Source organism: Ictalurus furcatus, chromosome 28 (genome assembly GCF_023375685.1).
Source record: "Ictalurus furcatus strain D&B chromosome 28, Billie_1.0, whole genome shotgun sequence".
In the NCBI taxonomy this organism is placed as follows: Eukaryota; Metazoa; Chordata; class Actinopteri; order Siluriformes; family Ictaluridae; genus Ictalurus; species Ictalurus furcatus.
In genome coordinates, this window is record NC_071282.1 from 18,923,786 (window position 1) to 18,941,924 (window position 18,139).

Below are 18,139 nucleotides of genomic sequence, written 5' to 3' on the forward strand. Positions count from 1 at the left end.
GTAACATAAACGGGCCAAAAGCACATCTACTGTAACATAAACGGGATAAAACACATCTACTGTAACATAAACGGGATAAAAACTCATCTACTGTAACATAAACGGACCAAAAGCACATCTACTGTAACATAAACGGGCCAAAAGCACATCTACTGTAACATAAACGGACCAAAACACATCTACTGTAACATAAACGGGATAAAAACTCATCTACTGTAACATAAACGGGCCAAAAACTCATCTACTGTAACATAAACAGGATAAAAACTCATCTACTGTAACATAAACGGACCAAAGCACATCTACTGTAACATAAACCGGATAAAAACTCATCCAATGTAACATAAACGGACCAAAAATACATCTACTATAACATAAACGGACCAAAAATACATCTACTGTAACATAAACCGGATAAAAATACATCTACTGTAACATAAACGGACCAAAACACATCTACTGTAACATAAACGGACCAAAACACATCTACTGTAACATAAACGGGCCAAAAGCACATCTACTGTAACATAAACGGGCCAAAAGCACATCTACTGTAACATAAACGGGCCAAAAGCACATCTACTGTAACATAAACCGATAAAAACTCATCCAATGTAACATAAACAGACCAAAAATACATCTACTGTAACATAAACAGACAAAAATACATCTACTGTAACATAAACGGGCCAAAAATACATCTACTGTAACATAAACGGACAAAAATACATCTACTGTAACATAAACGGGCCAAAAGCACATCTACTGTAACATAAACGGGATAAAACACATCTACTGTAACATAAACGGGCCAAAAACACATCTACTGTAACATAAACCGATAAAAACTCATCCAATGTAACATAAACGGACCAAAAACACATCTACTGTAACATAAACAGACAAAAATACATCTACTGTAACATAAACGGGCCAAAAATACATCTACTGTAACATAAACGGACAAAAATACATCTACTGTAACATAAACGGACAAAAATACATCTACTGTAACATAAACGGGCCAAAAGCACATCTACTGTAACATAAACGGGATAAAACACATCTACTGTAACATAAACGGGCCAAAACTCATCTACTGTAACATAAACGGGATAAAAACTCATCTACTGTAACATAAACGGGCCAAAAGCACATCTACTGTAACATAAACGGGCCAAAACTCATCTACTGTAACATAAACGGGATAAAACACATCTACTGTAACATAAACGGGCCAAAACTCATCTACTGTAACATAAACAGGCCAAACCACATCTACTGTAACATAAACGGGATAAAAACTCATCTACTGTAACATAAACGGGTCAAAAGCACATCTACTGCAACATAAACGGGCCAAAAACACATCTACTGTAACATAAACGGGATAAAAACTCATCTACTGTAACATAAACGGGATAAAAACACATCTACTGTAACATAAACGGGCCAAAAGCACATCTACTGTAACATAAACGGGCCAAAACACATCCACTGTAACATAAACGGACCAAAACACATCTACTGTAACATAAACGGGATAAAAACTCATCTACTGTAACATAAACGGGCCAAAAGCACATCTACTGTAACATAAACGGGCCAAAACTCATCTACTGTAACATAAACGGGATAAAAACTCATCTACTGTAACATAAACGGGCCAAAAGCACATCCACTGTAACATAAACGGGCCAAAAACACATCCACTGTAACATAAACGGACCAAAACACATCTACTGTAACATAAACGGGATAAAAACTCATCTACTGTAACATAAACGGGCCAAAAACACATCTACTGTAACATAAACGGGCCAAAACACATCCACTGTAACATAAACGGACCAAAACACATCTACTGTAACATAAACGGGATAAAAACTCATCTACTGTAACATAAACGGGCCAAAAACTCATCTACTGTAACATAAACAGGATAAAAACTCATCTACTGTAACATAAACGGACCAAAGCACATCTACTGTAACATAAACCGGATAAAAACTCATCCAATGTAACATAAACGGACCAAAAATACATCTACTATAACATAAACGGACCAAAAATACATCTACTGTAACATAAACCGGATAAAAATACATCTACTGTAACATAAACGGACCAAAACACATCTACTGTAACATAAACGGGCCAAAAGCACATCTACTGTAACATAAACGGGCCAAAAGCACATCTACTGTAACATAAACGGGCCAAAAGCACATCTACTGTAACATAAACCGATAAAAACTCATCCAATGTAACATAAACAGACCAAAAATACATCTACTGTAACATAAACAGACAAAAATACATCTACTGTAACATAAACGGGCCAAAAATACATCTACTGTAACATAAACGGACAAAAATACATCTACTGTAACATAAACGGGCCAAAAGCACATCTACTGTAACATAAACGGGATAAAACACATCTACTGTAACATAAACGGGATAAAAACTCATCTACTGTAACATAAACGGACCAAAAGCACATCTACTGTAACATAAACGGGCCAAAAACACATCTACTGTAACATAAACGGGCCAAAAGCACATCTACTGTAACATAAACGGGCCAAAAGCACATCTACTGTAACATAAACGGGCCAAAAGCACATCTACTGTAACATAAACCGATAAAAACTCATCCAATGTAACATAAACGGACCAAAAATACATCTACTGTAACATAAACAGACAAAAATACATCTACTGTAACATAAACGGGCCAAAAATACATCTACTGTAACATAAACGGACAAAAATACATCTACTGTAACATAAACGGACAAAAATACATCTACTGTAACATAAACGGGCCAAAAGCACATCTACTGTAACATAAACGGGATAAAACACATCTACTGTAACATAAACGGGCCAAAACTCATCTACTGTAACATAAACGGGATAAAAACTCATCTACTGTAACATAAACGGGCCAAAAGCACATCTACTGTAACATAAACGGGCCAAAACTCATCTACTGTAACATAAACGGGATAAAACTCATCTACTGTAACATAAACGGGCCAAAACTCATCTACTGTAACATAAACAGGCCAAACCACATCTACTGTAACATAAACGGGATAAAAACTCATCTACTGTAACATAAACGGGCCAAAAACTCATCTACTGTAACATAAACGGGATAAAAACTCATCTACTGTAACAAACGGGCCAAAACACATCTACTGTAACATAAACGGGATAAAAACTCATCTACTGTAACATAAACGGGCCAAAAACACATCCACTGTAACATAAACAGGATAAAAACTCATCTACTGTAACATAAACGGGCCAAAACTCATCTACTGTAACATAAACAGGCCAAACCACATCTACTGTAACATAAACGGGATAAAAACTCATCTACTGTAACATAAACGGGCCAAAAACTCATCTACTGTAACATAAACGGGATAAAAACTCATCTACTGTAACAAACGGGCCAAAAACTCATCTACTGTAACATAAACGGGATAAAAACTCATCTACTGTAACATAAACGGGATAAAAACACATCTACTGTAACATAAACGGGATAAAAACTCATCTACTGTAACATAAACGGGCCAAAACTCATCTACTGTAACATAAACGGGATAAAAACTCATCTACTGTAACATAAACAGGCCAAAACTCATCTACTGTAACATAAACGGACCAAAACACATCTACTGTAACATAAACGGGATAAAAACTCATCTACTGTAACAAACGGGCCAAAAACTCATCTACTGTAACATAAACGGGCCAAAAACACATCTACTGTAACATAAACGGGCCAAAAGCACATCTACTGTAACATAAACAGGCCAAAACTCATCTACTGTAACATAAACGGGATAAAAACTCATCTACTGTAACAAACGGGCCAAAAACTCATCTACTGTAACATAAACGGGATAAAAACTCATCTACTGTAACATAAACGGGATAAAAACTCATCTACTGTAACATAAACGGGCCAAAAACTCATCTACTGTAACATAAACGGGATAAAAACTCATCTACTGTAACATAAACAGGATAAAAACTCATCTACTGTAACATAAACGGACCAAAAATACATCTACTGTAACATAAACAGACAAAAATACATCCACTGTAACATAAACCGGATAAAAACTCATCCAATGTAACATAAACGGACCAAAAATACATCTACTGTAACATAAACAGACAAAAATACATCCACTGTAACATAAACCGGATAAAAACTCATCCAATGTAACATAAACGGACCAAAAATACATCTACTGTAACATAAACGGGCCAAAAATACATCTACTGTAACATAAACGGACCAAAAATACATCTACTGTAACATAAACGGGCCAAAAGCACATCTACTGTAACATAAACGGACAAAAATACATCTACTGTAACATAAACGGGATAAAAACTCATCTACTGTAACATAAACGGGATAAAAACTCATCTACTGTAACATAAACGGGCCAAAAACACAACTACTGTAACATAAACAGGATAAAAATACATCTACTGTAACATAAACGGGCCAAAACTCATCTACTGTAACATAAACGTACAAAAATACATCTACTGTAACATAAACGGGCCAAAAATACATCTACTGTAACATAAACGGACAAAAATACATCTACTGTAACATAAACGGGCCAAACCACATCTACTGTAACATAAACGGGATAAAAACTCATCTACTGTAACATAAACGGGCCAAAAACTCATCTACTGTAACATAAACGGGCCAAAACTCATCTACTGTAACATAAACGGGATAAAAACTCATCTACTGTAACATAAACGCGATAAAAACTCATCTACTGTAACATAAACGGGCCAAAAACTCATCTACTGTAACATAAACGGGCCAAAACTCATCTACTGTAACATAAACGGGATAAAAACTCATCTACTGTAACAAACGGGCCAAAAACTCATCTACTGTAACATAAACGGGCCAAAACTCATCTACTGTAACATAAACGGGATAAAAACTCATCTACTGTAACATAAACGGACCAAAGCACATCTACTGTAACATAAACCGGATAAAAACTCATCCAAAGTAACATAAACGGACCAAAAATACATCTACTGTAACATAAACGGGCCAAAAACACATCTACTGTAACATAAACGGGATAAAAACTCATCTACTGTAACATAAACGGACAAAAATACATCTACTGTAACATAAACGGGATAAAAACTCATCTACTGTAACATAAACGGGCCAAAAACTCATCTACTGTAACATAAACGGGCCAAAAACTCATCTACTGTAACATAAACGGGCCAAAACTCATCTACTGTAACATAAACGGGATAAAAACTCATCTACTGTAACATAAACGGGATAAAAACTCATCTACTGTAACATAAACGGGCCAAAAACTCATCTACTGTAACATAAACGGGCCAAAAACTCATCTACTGTAACATAAACGGGCCAAAACTCATCTACTGTAACATAAACGGGATAAAAACTCATCTACTGTAACATAAACGGGATAAAAACTCATCTACTGTAACATAAACGGACCAAAGCACATCTACTGTAACATAAACCGGATAAAAACTCATCTACTGTAACATAAACGGACCAAAAATACATCTACTGTAACATAAACGGGCCAAAAGCACATCTACTGTAACATAAACGGGATAAAAACTCATCTACTGTAACATAAACGCGATAAAAACACATCTACTGTAACATAAACGGACCAAAAATACATCTACTGTAACATAAACGGGCCAAAAGCACATCTACTGTAACATAAACGGACAAAAATACATCTACTGTAACATAAACGGGCCAAAAATACATCTACTGTAACATAAACGGGCCAAAAATACATCTACTGTAACATAAACGGGCCAAAAATACATCTACTGTAACATAAACAGGCCAAAAATACATCTACTGTAACATAAACCGGATAAAAACTCATCCAATGTAACATAAACGGACCAAAAATACATCTACTGTAACATAAACCGGATAAAAATACATCTACTGTAACACAAACGGGCCAAAAATACATCTACTGTAACATAAACGGGCCAAAAATACATCTACTGTAACATAAACAGGCCAAAAATACATCTACTGTAACATAAACCGGATAAAAACTCATCCAATGTAACATAAACGGACCAAAAATACATCTACTGTAACATAAACCGGATAAAAATACATCTACTGTAACATAAACGGGCCAAAAATACATCTACTGTAACATTAACGGACAAAAATACATCTACTGTAACATAAACGGACAAAAATACATCTACTGTAACATAAACGGGCCAAAAATACATCTACTGTAACATAAACGGGCCAAAAATACATCTACTGTAACATAAACAGACAAAAATACATCTACTGTAACATAAACCGGATAAAAATACATCTACTGTAACATAAACGGGCCAAAAATACATCTACTGTAACATAAACGGGCCAAAAATACATCTACTGTAACATAAACGGGCCAAAAATACATCTACTGTAACATAAACCGGATAAAAATACATCTACTGTAACACAAACGGGCCAAAAATACATCTACTGTAACATAAACCGGATAAAAACTCATCCAATGTAACATAAACGGACCAAAAGCACATCTACTGTAACATAAACGGACCAAAAATACATCTACTGTAACATAAACGGACCAAAAATACATCTACTGTAACATAAACGGACCAAAAACTCATCTACTGTAACATAAACGGGCCAAAAATACATCTACTGTAACATAAACGGACAAAAATACATCTACTGTAACATAAACGGACCAAAAACTCATCTACTGTAACATAAACGGGCCAAAAATACATCTACTGTAACATAAACGGACAAAAATACATCCACTGTAACATAAACCGGATAAAAACTCATCCAATGTAACATAAACGGACCAAAAATACATCTACTGTAACATAAACGGACAAAAATACATCTACTGTAACATAAACGGGCCAAAAATACATCTACTGTAACATAAACGGACAAAAATACATCTACTGTAACATAAACCGGATAAAAATACATCTACTGTAACATAAACGGGATAAAACACATCTACTGTAACATAAACGGGCCAAAAGCACATCTACTGTAACATAAACGGGATAAAAACTCATCTACTGTAACATAAACGGACAAAAATACATCTACTGTAACATAAACGGGCCAAAAGCACATCTACTGTAACATAAACGGGATAAAAACTCATCTACTGTAACATAAACGGACAAAAATACATCTACTGTAACATAAACGGGATAAAAACTCATCTACTGTAACATAAACGGGCCAAAAACTCATCTACTGTAACATAAACGGGATAAAAACTCATCTACTGTAACATAAACGGGCCAAAAACACATCCACTGTAACATAAACAGGATAAAAACTCATCTACTGTAACATAAATGGACCAAAAATACATCCACTGTAACATAAACAGGATAAAAACTCATCTACTGTAACATAAATGGACCAAAAATGCATCTACTGTAACATAAACGGACAAAAATACATCCACTGTAACATAAACCGGATAAAAACTCATCCAATGTAACATAAACGGACCAAAAATACATCTACTGTAACATAAACGGACCAAAAATACATCTACTGTAACATAAACGGGCCAAAAGCACATCTACTGTAACATAAACGGGATAAAAATACATCCACTGTAACATAAACCGGATAAAAACTCATCCAATGTAACATAAACGGACCAAAAATACATCTACTGTAACATAAACGGACAAAAATACATCCACTGTAACATAAACCGGATAAAAACTCATCCAATGTAACATAAACGGACCAAAAATACATCTACTGTAACATAAACGGACCAAAAATACATCTACTGTAACATAAACGGGCCAAAAGCACATCTACTGTAACATAAACGGGATAAAAACTCATCTACTGTAACATAAACGGGCCAAAAACTCATCTACTGTAACATAAACGGGATAAAAACTCATCTACTGTAACATAAACGGGCCAAAAACTCATCTACTGTAACATAAACGGGATAAAAACTCATCTACTGTAACATAAACGGGCCAAAAACTCATCTACTGTAACATAAACGGGATAAAAACTCATCTACTGTAACATAAACGGGATAAAAACTCATCTACTGTAACATAAACGGGATAAAAACTCATCTACTGTAACATAAACGGGCCAAAAACACATCTACTGTAACATAAACGGGATAAAAAGACTATAGTGACTGAGGTGTAAATGCAGACGGGGGTCAGAAGAGTGAATTGTTATGAATTTATTATCAGTGTTTATTTACTGCAGATTTACAGCTAAAACTCTTCTAATCATCATCACCTCACTGTAGCAAGACCAACAGCACACACAACCCTCTGCAGCTGTCAGGTGTGTGTGTGTATTGTTTGTGTGTGTGTACTGTATGTGTGTATTGTTTGTGTGTGTGTGTGTACTGTATGTGTGTGTATTGTTTGTGTGTGTGTACTGTATGTGTGTGTATTGTTTGTGTGTATTGTATGTGTGTGTGTACTGTATGTGTGTATATTGTTTGTGTGTGTACTGTGTGTGTGTGTGTACTGTATGTGTGTGTACTGTGTGTGTGTATTGTTTGTGTGTGTACAGTATGTGTGTGTGTGTACTGTATGTATGTGTATTGTTTGTGTGTGTACAGTGTGTGTGTGTGTACTGTATGTATGTGTATTGTATGTATGTGTATTGTTTGTGTGTGTACAGTGTGTGTGTGTGTACTGTATGTATGTGTATTGTATGTATGTGTATTGTTTGTGTGTGTACAGTGTGTGTGTGTGTACTGTATGTATGTGTATTGTATGTATGTGTATTGTTTGTGTGTGTACAGTGTGTGTGTGTACTGTGTGTGTGTATTGTTTGTGTGTGTACAGTATGTGTGTGTGTATACTGTATGTATGTGTATTGTTTGTGTGTGTACAGTGTGTGTGTGTGTACAGTATGTGTGTGTGTATTGTATGTATGTGTATTGTTTGTGTGTGTACAGTGTGTGTGTGTGTACTGTATGTATGTGTATTGTATGTATGTGTATTGTTTGTGTGTGTACAGTGTGTGTGTGTGTACTGTATGTATGTGTATTGTATGTATGTGTATTGTTTGTGTGTGTCCAGTGTGTGTGTGTATTGTATGTATGTGTATTGTTTGTGTGTGTACAGTGTGTGTGTGTACAGTATGTGTGTGTGTATTGTATGTATGTATGTGTATTGTTTGTGTGTGTATTGTTTGTGTGTGTACAGTGTGTGTGTGTGTACTGTATGTATGTGTATTGTTTGTGTGTGTATTGTTTGTGTGTGTACAGTGTGTGTGTGTGTGTACTGTATGTATGTGTATTGTTTGTGTGTGTATTGTTTGTGTGTGTACAGTGTGTGTGTGTGTACTGTATGTATGTGTATTGTTTGTGTGTGTATTGTTTGTGTGTGTACAGTGTGTGTGTGTGTACTGTATGTATGTGTATTGTTTGTGTGTGTACAGTGTGTGTGTGTGTGTACTGTATGTATGTGTATTGTTTGTGTGTGTATTGTTTGTGTGTGTACAGTGTGTGTGTACTGTATGTATGTGTATTGTTTGTGTGTGTACAGTATGTGTGTGTGTGTACTGTATGTATGTGTATTGTTTGTGTGTGTATTGTTTGTGTGTGTACAGTGTGTGTGTGTGTACTGTATGTATGTGTATTGTTTGTGTGTGTACAGTGTGTGTGTGTGTGTACTGTATGTATGTGTATTGTTTGTGTGTGTACAGTATGTGTGTGTGTGTACTGTATGTATGTGTATTGTTTGTGTGTGTACAGTGTGTGTGTGTACAGTATGTGTGTGTGTATTGTATGTATGTGTATTGTTTGTGTGTGTACAGTGTGTGTGTGTGTACTGTATGTATGTGTATTGTTTGTGTGTGTATTGTTTGTGTGTGTACAGTGTGTGTGTGTACTGTATGTATGTGTATTGTATGTATGTGTATTGTTTGTGTGTGTATTGTTTGTGTGTGTACAGTGTGTGTGTGTACTGTATGTATGTGTATTGTTTGTGTGTGTACAGTGTGTGTGTGTGTACAGTATGTGTGTGTGTATTGTATGTATGTGTATTGTTTGTGTGTGTACAGTGTGTGTGTGTACAGTATGTGTGTGTGTGTACTGTATGTATGTGTATTGTTTGTGTGTGTACAGTGTGTGTGTGTACAGTATGTGTATGTGTATTGTATGTATGTGTATTGTTTGTGTGTGTACAGTGTGTGTGTGTGTATTGTATGTATGTGTATTGTTTGTGTGTGTACAGTGTGTGTGTGTACTGTATGTATGTGTATTGTTTGTGTGTGTACAGTGTGTGTGTGTGTACTGTATGTATGTGTATTGTATGTATGTGTATTGTTTGTGTGTGTACAGTGTGTGTGTGTGTATTGTATGTATGTGTATTGTTTGTGTGTGTACAGTGTGTGTGTGTGTACTGTATGTATGTGTATTGTTTGTGTGTGTACAGTGTGTGTGTGTGTACTGTATGTATGTGTATTGTTTGTGTGTGTACAGTGTGTGTGTGTGTACTGTATGTATGTGTATTGTTTGTGTGTGTACAGTGTGTGTGTGTGTACTGTATGTATGTGTATTGTTTGTGTGTGTACAGTGTGTGTGTGTGTATTGTATGTATGTGTACTGTATGTATGTGTATTGTTTGTGTGTGTACGTGTGTATTGTTTGTATGTATGTGTACTGTATGTATGTGTGTTGTTTGTGTGTGTACAGTGTGTGTGTGTGTATTGTATGTATGTGTATTGTTTGTGTGTGTACAGTGTGTGTGTGTGTATTGTATGTATGTGTACTGTATGTATGTGTATTGTTTGTGTGTGTACGTGTGTATTGTTTGTATGTATGTGTACTGTATGTATGTGTGTTGTTTGTGTGTGTACAGTGTGTGTGTGTGTACTGTATGTATGTGTATTGTTTGTGTGTGTATTGTTTGTGTGTGTACAGTGTGTGTGTGTACTGTATGTATGTGTATTGTATGTATGTGTATTGTTTGTGTGTGTATTGTTTGTGTGTGTACAGTGTGTGTGTGTGTACTGTATGTATGTGTATTGTTTGTGTGTGTACAGTGTGTGTGTGTACAGTATGTGTGTGTGTATTGTATGTATGTGTATTGTTTGTGTGTGTACAGTGTGTGTGTGTACAGTATGTGTGTGTGTGTACTGTATGTATGTGTATTGTTTGTGTGTGTACAGTGTGTGTGTGTACAGTATGTGTATGTGTATTGTATGTATGTGTATTGTTTGTGTGTGTACAGTGTGTGTGTGTACAGTGTGTGTGTGTACTGTATGTATGTGTATTGTTTGTGTGTGTACAGTGTGTGTGTGTGTACTGTATGTATGTGTATTGTATGTATGTGTATTGTTTGTGTGTGTACAGTGTGTGTGTGTGTATTGTATGTATGTGTATTGTTTGTGTGTGTACAGTGTGTGTGTGTGTACTGTATGTATGTGTATTGTTTGTGTGTGTACAGTGTGTGTGTGTGTACTGTATGTATGTGTATTGTTTGTGTGTGTACAGTGTGTGTGTGTGTACTGTATGTATGTGTACTGTATGTATGTGTATTGTTTGTGTGTGTACAGTGTGTGTGTGTGTACTGTATGTGTGTGTGTATTGTATGTATGTGTATTGTTTGTGTGTGTACAGTGTGTGTGTGTGTACTGTATGTATGTGTATTGTTTGTGTGTGTACGTGTGTATTGTTTGTGTGTGTACAGTATGTGTGTGTGTGTATTGTATGTATGTGTATTGTTTGTGTGTGTACAGTGTGTGTGTGTGTATTGTATGTATGTGTATTGTTTGTGTGTGTACAGTGTGTGTACTGTATGTATGTGTATTGTTTGTGTGTGTACAGTGTGTGTGTGTGTACTGTATGTATGTGTATTGTTTGTGTGTGTACAGTGTGTGTGTGTGTACTGTATGTATGTGTATTGTTTGTGTGTGTACAGTGTGTGTGTGTGTACTGTATGTATGTGTATTGTTTGTGTGTGTACAGTGTGTGTGTGTATTGTATGTATGTGTACTGTATGTATGTGTATTGTTTGTGTGTGTACGTGTGTATTGTTTGTATGTATGTGTACTGTATGTATGTGTATTGTTTGTGTGTGTACAGTGTGTGTGTGTGTACTGTATGTATGTGTATTGTTTGTGTGTGTACAGTGTGTGTGTGTGTACTGTATGTATGTGTGTTGTTTGTGTGTGTACAGTGTGTGTGTGTGTATTGTATGTATGTGTACTGTATGTATGTGTATTGTTTGTGTGTGTACAGTGTGTGTGTGTGTATTGTATGTATGTGTACTGTATGTATGTGTATTGTTTGTGTGTGTACGTGTGTATTGTTTGTATGTATGTGTACTGTATGTATGTGTATTGTATGTATGTGTACAGTGTGTGTGTGTGTGTGTGTGTGTGTGTGTGTGTGTGTGAATATTCACAGTTGCAGAAAGTAAACTGCAGAATCATAAACGGGGGAAAAACCCGTCTAAGGCGAGCCAAAAAAGAAGAAGAAGAAGAAGAAGAAGAAGGCGCCGCACCACGCTGCCTGTTGCTTTAATGTTTTATGGCGTTACATCAGCAGCATGTTGTATAACTGGCCCAGTTCATAAAGAAACTCTCGTCTAACTACACACAACAGGAAGCAGTGAATGACACGATTTCAACACTCGCTATAAGATGATTAGAGTCTCGTGGAAATGACTGACCTTGGCTGAGACCACTTTTCATTTTTTTAATTTGCTGAAATCTCCCGAGCACAAGTGTAACGCACAGAAGCAGGTTCATACCTGTGTGTGTGTGTGTGTGTGTGTGTGTGTGTGTGTGTGTGTGTTGTACACCATAAGCAGTGTGTTTCAGCTGGAAGCAGAAGAAGCTGTACAGACAGTGCCGCTTGCTCGTTGAGCAACGTGAAGTTTTAAGCGCTCGGCTGAACAAAGGCGTTGTTTTGCTCGTAATCCCGATGAATAATTCTCAATCTGCCGTCGAAAAATAACCAGAAAAAATAATAAAACCACGGACGGCCCGAAAAGAAACCTGACCTTCTGCGATTAATGACGGCGCTGCGGATGACGTGTTAGGACAAAGCCTCACAGAAACACACCGTATGCTTATTATTTCCTTTATCGAATGAGTTAATTGCGGGTCTGAGAGGAAGAAAAGGAAATAAAAAATAAAAAAAACTCGAATAGTTTAATCATACATTTAGGCTTTTATACCCTGGCCTCGTTAGAGGAGCTGTGTAGCATAAATTACACATCACTGGCTCGATAATTGGTTATGATTTAGCGCAATATGGAAGCAAAATGGACGCTTCAGTTGGGCGAATTTATTTTGGTCAGCTCTTCAAATAAAAGCGTTATAAATAAAACGTGAGCTCGGCATCTATTATTTAACGAGCATGTGTGGATATACTGTATAATAAACTGATCTAGTGATCATACAGATGTTGTTAGAGACCCTGGGCATTCTCTTTACTTTCTGTCCTTTTTTTTTTTTTTTTACAATAAAATTGCATTATGGGAGAATCACGAGGCCGACGTTCACGAGCTGAACGAACTGAGTTGCGAAAACTTTATTCGGAAGGAGCAGGAGGAGGAAGAGGAGCAGGAGGAGCAGGAGTTGGAAGAGGAGGAAGAGGAGGAAGAGGAGGATGAGGAGGAAGAGGAGGATGAGGAGGAAGAGCAGGAACAGGAGGAAGAGGAGCAGGACGAGGAGCAAGAGGAGGAAGAGGAGCAGGACGAGGAGCAAGAGGAGGAAGAGGAGCAGGACGAGGAGCAAGAGGAGGAACGTTTAGGAGGTCGGCGTGCTTTTAAACCTGTACGAGGCGACGAAACCTTACAGAAACTGTGATAAACAATGTCCATTCCCAGAATTCCTTTCTAAATATACTTATGATGGAAGGAGTGAGTGTGCTGAAGTGAAGGAGATGAAAGCGAGGCTGTAGTACACGCTCGTTAATAGTATATAAACATCGGCCCATATGCTGGGTGTTCACGCAGCAGCTGCCATCGTCAGTCACTGAAAAAACAGAACGAGGACGAGAGAGAGAGAGAGAGAGAGAGAGAGAGAGAGAGAGAGGGAGGGGAGAAAACGAGAGAGGGAGGGAGACAGAGAGAGAGAAAGAGGGAGGGAGGGAGGGAGAGGGGGGAATGGCACGTCTCTGCCAAATTGTCTTGGCAACACCATTTGTCCTGGCAACAGGTCGGTGCACCTCTCTCACTCCCTTGCTCTGCGAAAGACAACAAAATGTCTCCTCTCTCCTGCAGCTGGCTGGATACACACACTCGATCCGGCCTGGCTCCCTTAAACCGGCCCTCGTCTCTCTCTCTCTCTCACACACACACACACACACACACACACACACACACACTCATAAACCAACCTGCATCCATATAATACACACTAAACGACATCTGGGCCACTTCAATATTAAAGATCAGGAATTGGAAGATATCGATCAAATGAAAAGCAAAATCTGGCAAACGAAAGAGAAAGAGAGAGAGAGAGAGAGAGAGAGAGAGAGAGAGAGAGACTGAGAAACAGAAAGGGAGGCAGAGAGAGAGAGACAGACAGTGAGAGAGAGAGACAGACAGTGAGAGAGAGAGAGAGAGACAGAGAGACCGAAAAACAGAAAGGCAGGCAGAGAGAGAGAGACAGACAGTGAGAGAGAGAGACAGAGAGAGAGAGAGACCGAAAAACAGGAAGGGAGAGAGAGAGAGTGAGAGTAATAAACCTTAAATCTGACCAGCCAGAATCAGATCACTCTTTTATGAGACAACACACTAAAAAAGAAAAGAGAAAGCCCATTGGCTCAGTGTGAAGGAGGGAAGTCACACTTTTTGCTTTCTCTTTTAATTATTAAACATTTCGCCTGAAAGAGTTAACCTGCTAGTGTAAATACGATAAAGAAATACGCCGCCACGCTTAACGTTATGAACCTGTCTACCAACGTATTAGCCTTAAATATTAAGCGAGTAATAATTCAGCGTTGTTGTGAATGGTTACTAAATTATCTGCTTTATGGTCGGAAACTCTGCGTGGTGAAGTGTGTGAAAAGGCAGGGTCCAAACTACTCCAAGCCACTTCCCACCGAGCACGGCTCGCTTCCGTCGGCTGGAGGAGCACATGAGCTGGTACCTGCCGCTGAGTGCAGCCCGGCGCCGGGACGCTCCAGAGCCGGCGTCCGCGGCAGCGCCAGGCGCGGTAACGACCTGTTAACGAGCGCCTGCGCTGTTCTTCGTTTGCTCTTTGTTTTTCTTTCTTGTTTCTTACATTTTTCCCTCCCTTTTCTTGTATTGTGCGCCAGTGAATTCTTCCGAGACGAGTTGCACGCTGCCCTCTTCTCCAAAATGGAGGACAGTGTGTGTCTTTGTGCCGAGCGCGAGCGCAGCTCCCTCCTCTAACCGACCCAGGCCCCGTTTCTCACACACACACACACACACACACACACACACACAGAGAGAGAGAGAGAGAGAGAGAGAGAGAGGCTGTAAACAAATCAGAAGTAAACTTGGCACTGCTGCCAGAGAGAATGCTTCGCCTACCTCTGTTTTATTTTTTCATCTCTCTTCTACAAACCACTTCCAGATATTTTTCCCTCCAGAAACTCACAGCGATCCTCACGTGGACTCTGCCGAGCGCCATATGGGTGCCGGGGTTAGCTGAGGACACGCATGCACCTTGGCAAATGCACAACTTCCCTATTAGAATCCAAGATACATTTCTCACGCGGGGTGAAACGCCTGCCTGCTCGCGTATGGATTTAAAGGGCCGACGCGCTGCCTGCGCACCCTGTCTCTTTGCCTAAACAAAATATGTTTGGTAAAGAAATTTGCTTATTAACCATCAACTGCCTGACAGGTTTTTATCTATGTGTTCATGCAAAAATACTGCTGGCAGCTTGTCTGTGCCATCTGTGTGCTGTTTCAATGGAAACGCGACTCACGGCCCAGTGTTTAGGCCAAACACGGCGCGGCTGTCCTGTTTATATTCAACAATGTACGCTGCACTTACACACTTTATAGAGCCGGCTTTGTGCTGGGAGATCTCCTCGCTCCGAAACTTCCTTCAGGAATTCTGCGTGAGTGAAAAACACGGCCAGCTGTGTGCTTGTACGTTTTATTCACCACCTTAAATTTACAGCGTTTGAGATTCAGCTGAAACCTCGTGAAGATTCAGATTCAGTACGTGATCCGTTCATTTAAGGCTCTTCACGTCAGGTTTTTAGGTTTACCAAAATTTTCATGATACTGTATTTTTTATTTTAATGATGTAACCACCGGCGACAGAATTCTTTTCCCCCAGCTTGGTAGAAACGACCTGAATTCGCACACTGAGTTTGTTTTTTTTTGTTTAGTTTTTTTTTTTTTTTTAAATCCTGTTAGGTCATGTCCCGTGTATCGTTTAAAAGCGCTGCAAGATCACTTATAGAAATGATATGTTTGCATTATTGAAACCAGTTTCTGGTTTTCTTTTTCATTCCGCCACCGAGCAGGATGATTAATATTAAACCGGTCATATTGTGTCTTTATCCTGCTCTCACCACAACCGCACCAGATATCACCGAGCCCAAACACGAAGCCTCGCTCCTTTCGCTCGTCGCGTTATAGAACGGGAAGTGCGTCATGAGTTTTACGCCGTATGGGCTTCGCGAGCTAGAGAGAGTTTACAGACTTTTTAAACTCTCGTAACAGAATTACGAACGTTTACGGTCAGTGTAGCAGCTCGTCTCCTTCTCCTAAACAAAATGAATTATTATGTGTATATGATGTATATGTTGTGTATATTGTGTATATCCTGTATACTGTGTATATTGTGTATATTGAGTACATGGTGTATATTGTGTATATCCTGTATATTGTACATATCCTGTAATATTGTGTATATGGTGTATATTGTGTATGTTATATATATATATATATATATATATATATATATATATGTATATATATATGTATATATATATATATACTTTGTAATACTGTGTATATGGTGTATATTGTGTATTTTGTGTATATCATGTATATGGTGTGTATTGTGTATATTATATATATACTTTGTAATACTGTGTATATGGTGTATATACAGCATATACAGCATATACACGAATATATGCCATATGGTGTATATTGTGTATATGGTGTATATCGTGTACATGGTGTATATTGTGTATATTATATATATATATATATATATATATATATATATATATATATATATATATATACACACTTTGTAATACTGTGTATATTGTGTATATGGTGTATATACAGCATATACACAATATATACCATATACACAATATACACAAATATATACCATATGGTGTATATTGTGTATATTGTTTACATGGTGTATATGGTGTATATTGTGTATATGTTGTATATTGCATATATCCTATATATTGTGTATATCCTATATATTGTGTATATTGTGTATGGTGTGTATATTGTGTATATTGTGTATATGGTGTATGTGGTGTATACTGTGTATATTGTGTATGGTGTGTATATTGTGTATATTGTGTATATGGTGTATATTGTGTATGGTGTGTATATTGTGTATATTGTGTATATGGTGTATGTTGTGTATGTGGTGTATATGGTGTATATTGTGTATATGGTGTATGTGGTGTATACTGTGTATGTTGTGTATGTTGTGTATATGGTGTATATTGTGTATATGGTGTATACTGTGTATGTTGTGTTTATTGTGTATGTTGTGTATATTGTGTATGTGGTGTATACTGTGTTTATTGTGTATATTGTGTATATGGTGTATATTGTGTATATTGTGTATATGGTGTATGTTGTGTATATGGTGTATACTGTGTATATGGTGTATGTTGTGTATGTGGTGTATACTGTGTATATTGTGTATATGGTGTATATTGTGTATATGGTGTATGTTGTGTATGTGGTGTATACTGTGTATATTGTGTATATGGTGTATGTTGTGTATGTGGTGTATACTGTGTATATTGTGTATATGGTGTATATTGCGTATATTGTGTATATGGTGTATGTTGTGTATGTGGTGTATGTGGTGTATACTGTG

At 37.5% G+C, this 18,139-nt stretch overlaps 1 protein-coding gene across 2 annotated transcripts in view; it reads right to left on the minus strand.

Annotated features, from left to right (window-relative positions):
- zbtb20 (zinc finger and BTB domain containing 20) overlaps window positions 1–18,139 on the minus strand; it is a 95,456-nt gene that overhangs the window by 60,000 nt on the left and 17,317 nt on the right. The window contains exon 1 of one of the 2 annotated variants that reach the window (XM_053618115.1): window positions 15,628–16,941. The exons of the other annotated variant lie outside the window; for it this stretch is intronic. The gene's annotated coding sequence lies outside the window, so the exon portion shown is untranslated. Of the gene's footprint in view, window positions 1–15,627; window positions 16,942–18,139 lie in introns of those variants that run through there. 2 annotated transcript variants of the gene reach the window in all.